Source organism: Volvox carteri, assembly GCF_000143455.1.
Source record: "Volvox carteri f. nagariensis unplaced genomic scaffold VOLCAscaffold_137, whole genome shotgun sequence".
Classification (NCBI taxonomy): Eukaryota; Viridiplantae; Chlorophyta; class Chlorophyceae; order Chlamydomonadales; family Volvocaceae; genus Volvox; species Volvox carteri.
The window spans coordinates 31448-36670 of NW_003307680.1; the positions used below are offsets into that span (position 1 = coordinate 31448).

Genomic DNA, 5223 nt, shown 5'->3' on the forward strand with positions numbered 1-5223 from the left:
AGCCTGCGCCTACTGAAGCAGGCAGCACGCGAAACGGAGCAGCGGTACACGACCCGGTTCCAGCATGCACGCCAGCTGGAAACCCGCTGGACCCACTAGTTGACAGTTGAAGCCACGACCCGCCACTGTACGGCGTTAAATGACAGCGTCCGGACCCCGGACGACACGCTCGCTCCCTACGGGAAGGAATGGGGAGCTGTCCACCTGTGTGTGGAGCCCCCTGCGGGTTCGAGTCCCACGCGAGCGTTTCACACTGGCTGACAGGCTAAAGTTGCGTGCTACCCTCTGCAACCTCAGTTTCCTTCCGCCTTCATATTGTGTGTGTGTGTGGCCCTTAAGCGCCATATGTGCTTCTGAGGGCCGCTTGCTATACTTGCTGCGGAATGTCTGATTTGCATATACCAAGCAGCCCTCCCGAGCATGGCGCATATTGATTCCGCGCAATGCAGGAAACAGCCATCAGCCAGCACAGGAGCTACGGCCCACTCGCGCGAACAGCGCGCTCTAGTCCGTCCCTCTGTCCACCAAGTCGTCGGTTCAATCCCCAGCGCGGGCGTGTTTTTTTCTTTGCGCGCTTTTTTTTCTTTTTTTTGCTTCGTATGCTTCATATGCTTCTTATGCTTCATATGCACGTATGCACGTATGCTTCATATGCACATATGCACATCTGCACATATGCACATATGCACATATGCACATATGCACATATGAAGCATATGCACATATGCACATATGCACATATGCTTCATATGCACATATGCACATGTGTTTCATATGCACAAATGCTTCATATGCAAGCATATGCCACATGCGATGTGCAATCATATGTGCTCTGCAATCATATGTGATCTGCAAGCATATGTGATCTGCAAGCATATACGATCTGCAAGCATATGTGATCTGCAAGCATATGCGATCTGCAAGCATATGCCACATTCGATGTGCAAGCATATGCGATCTGCAAGCATATGCGATCTGCAAGCATATGCAATCTGCAAGCATATGCCAGATGCGATCTGCAAGCATATGCCACATTCGATCTGCAAGCATTTCTTCGTATGCTTCATATGCTTCATATGCTTCATATGAAGCATATGCACATATGCACATATGCTTCATATGCACATATGCACATGTGTTTCATATGCACAAATGCTTCATATGCAAGCATATGCCACATGCGATGTGCAATGATATGTGCTCTGCAATCATATGTGATCTGCAAGCATATGTATCTGCAAGCATATACGATCTGCAAGCATATGTGATCTGCAAGCATATGCGATCTGCAAGCATATGCCAGATGCGATGTGCAAGCATATGCAATCTGCAAGCATATGCGATCTGCAAGCATATGCAACGGACAAGCACGACACATACTGTCCGCGCAATGCAGATATGAGCCATCAGCCAGCACAGGAGCTACGGCCCACTCGCGCGAACAGCGCGCTCTAGTCCGTCCGTCCCTCTATCCACCAAGTCGTCGGTTCAACCCCCAGCGCGGGCGTTTTATTTTCTTTGCGCGCTTTTTTTTCTTTTTTTTGCTTCGTATGCTTCATATGCTTCTTATGCTTCTTATGCTTCATATGCACGTATGCACGTATGCTTCATATGCACATATGCACATATGCACATATGCACATATGCTTCATATGCACATATGCACATGTGTTTCATATGCACAAATGCTTCATATGCAATCATATGCCACATGCGATGTGCAATCATATGTGATCTGCAAGCATATGTGATCTGCAAGCATATACGATCTGCAAGCATATGCCAGATGCGATCTGCAAGCATATGCCACATTCGATGTGCAAGCATATGCGATCTGCAAGCATATGCGATCTGCAAGCATATGCAAACTGCAAGCATATGCCAGATGCGATCTGCAAGCATATGCCACATTCGATCTGCAAGCATTTCTTCGTATGCTTCGTATGCTTCATATGCTTCATATGCTTCATATGCACATATGCACATATGCACATATGCTTCATATGCACATATGCACATGTGTTTCATATGCACAAATGCTTCATATGCAAGAATATGCCACATGCGATGTGCAATCATATGTGATCTGCAATCATATGTGATCTGCAATCATATGTGATCTGCAAGCATATACGATCTGCAAGCATATGTGATCTGCAAGCATCTGCGATCTGCAAGCATATGCCAGATGCGATCTGCAAGCATATGCCACATTCGATGTGCAAGCATATGCGATCTGCAAGCATATGCGATCTGCAAGCATATGCAATCTGCAAGCATATGCCAGATGCGATCTGCAAGCATATGCCACGTTCGATCTGCAAGCATATGCGATCTGCAAGCATATGCCAGATGCGATCTGCAAGCATATGCCACATTCGATGTGCAAGCATATGCGATCTGCAAGCATATGCGATCTGCAAGCATATGCAATCTGCAAGCATATGATGCGATCTGCAAGCATATGCCACATTCGATCTGCAAGCATTTCTTCGTGTGCTTCATATGCTTCATTGCTTCATATGAAGCATATGCACATATGCACATATGCACATATGCTTCATATGCACATATGCACATATGCTTCATATGCACAAATGCTTCATATGCAAGCATGTGCCACATGCGATGTGCAATCATATGTGATCTGCAAGCATATGCGATCTGCAAGCATATGCGATCTGCAAGCATATGCGATCTGCAAGCATATGCCACATTCGATGTGCAAGCACTGTCCATATGCGATTTGCAAGCATATGCCGACGCATGCACATATGCACATATGCACATATGCTTCATATGCACAAATGCTTCATATGCAAGCATGTGCCACATGCGATGTGCAATCATATGTGATCTGCAAGCATATGCGATCTGCAAGCATATGCGATCTGCAAGCATATGCCACATTCGATGTGCAAGCATATGCGATCTGCAAGCGTATGCGATCTGCAAGCATATGCGATCTGCAAGCATATGCGATCTGCAAGCATATGCCACATTCGATGTGCAAACATATGCGATCTGCAAGCTTATGCGATCTGCAAGCATATGCGATCTGCAAGCATATGCGATCTGCAAGCATATGCCACATTCGATGTGCAAGCATATGCGATATGCAAGCCTATGCGCTCTGCAAGCATATGCAAGCAGATGCAGTCTTCTGTTACATTACAGTAATGCCGTACCCGCTTAATACACGCTTCAGATGCACATATGCATGTATGCACCTATGCTTCATATGCACATGCGCACATGTGTTTCATATGCACAAATGCTTCATATGCAAGCATATGCCACATGCGATGTGCAGCTTCATATGCTTCATATGCTTCATATGCACATATGCACATATGCTTCGGATGCACATATGCACATATGCACATATGCACCTATGCACCTATGCACATATGCACATATGCTTTATATGCACATATGCACATGTGTTTCATATGCACAAATGCTTCATATGCAATCATATGCCACATGCGATGTGCAATCATATGTGATCTGCAGGCATATGCGATCTGCAAGCATATGCGATCTGCAAGCATATGCCACATCCGATGTGCAAGCATATGCGATCTGCAAGCATATGCGATCTGCAAGCATATGCCAGATGCGATCTGCAAGCATATGCCACATTCGATGTGCAAGCATATGCGATCTGCAAGCATATACGATCTGCAAGCATATGCCACATTTGATGTGCAAGCATATGCGATATGCAAGCCTATGCGATCTGCAAGCATGTGCGATCTGCAAGCAGATGCGATCTGCAAGCATGTGCCAGATGCGATCTGCAAGCATATGCCACATTCGATGTGCAAACATATGCGATCTGCAAGCATATGCGATCTGCAAGCATATGCGATCTGCAAGCATATGCAATCTGCAAGCATATGCCACATTCGATGTGCAAGCATATGCGATATGCAAGCCTATGCCATCATAGCTATGCTATGCTACGCTATGCTACGCTATGCTATGCTATGCTACGCTATGCTATGCTACGCTATGTGCTTCGCTATGCTACGCTATGCTTCGGAGCTACGGCCCACTCGCGCGAACAGCGCGCTCTAGTCTAGGGGAGGCCTTAGGCCGCTCCGCCGTCCGTAGCCGTAGCGACTATTGGAGCGGAGGCCTTGGGCCGATTCGCCGTCTGTCCGTCCGTCCCTCTGTCCACCAAATCGTCGGTTCAATCCCCAGCGCGGGCGTGTTCTTTTCTTTGCGCGCTTTTTTTTCTTTTTTTTGCTTCGTATGCTTCATATGCTTCTTATGCTTCATATGCACGTATGCACGTATGCTTCATATGCACATATGCACATATGCACATATGCACATATGCACATATGCACATATGCTTCATATGCACATATGCACATGTGTTTCATATGCACAAATGCTTCATATGCAATCATATGCCACATGCGATGTGCAATCATATGTGATCTGCAATCCTATGTGATCTGCAAGCATATACGATCTGCAAGCATATGTGATCTGCAAGCATATGCGATCTGCAAGCATATGCCAGATGCGATCTGCAAGCATATGCCACATTCGATGTGCAAGCATATGCGATCTGCAAGCATATGCGATCTGCAAGCATATGCAATCTGCAAGCATATGCCAGATGCGATCTGCAAGCATATGCCACATTCGATCTGCAAGCATTTCTTCGTATGCTTCATATGCTTCATATGCTTCATATGAAGCATATGCACATATGCACATATGCACATATGCTTCATATGCACATATGCACATGTGTTTCATATGCACAAATGCTTCATATGCAAGCATATGCCACATGCGATGTGCAATCATATGTGCTCTGCAATCATATGTGATCTGCAAGCATATGTGATCTGCAAGCATATACGATCTGCAAGCATATGTGATCTGCAAGCATATGCGATCTGCAAGCATATGCCAGATGCGATGTGCAAGCATATGCAATCTGCAAGCATATGCGATCTGCAAGCATATGCAACGGACAAGCACGACACATACTGTCCGCGCAATGCAGGTATCAGCCATCAGCCAGCACAGGAGCTACGGCCCACTCGCGCGAACAGCGCGCTCTAGTCCGTCCGTCTGTCTGTCCACCACGTCGCCGGTTTAATCCCCCTCGCGCGCGCGTCTTTTTTTTTCGCGCTTTTCTTTTCTTTTTTTTTCATCGTATGCTTCATATGCTTCATATGCTTCATATGCTTCACA

At 46.1% G+C, this 5223-nt stretch overlaps 1 protein-coding gene across 1 annotated transcript in view; it reads left to right on the forward strand.

Moving 5' to 3' along the window:
* VOLCADRAFT_100681 (uncharacterized protein) overlaps nucleotides 1–5223 on the forward strand; it is a gene marked incomplete at both ends in the record, with an annotated part of 44130 nt that overhangs the window by 30176 nt on the left and 8731 nt on the right. The gene's annotated exons all lie outside the window — the stretch shown is intronic.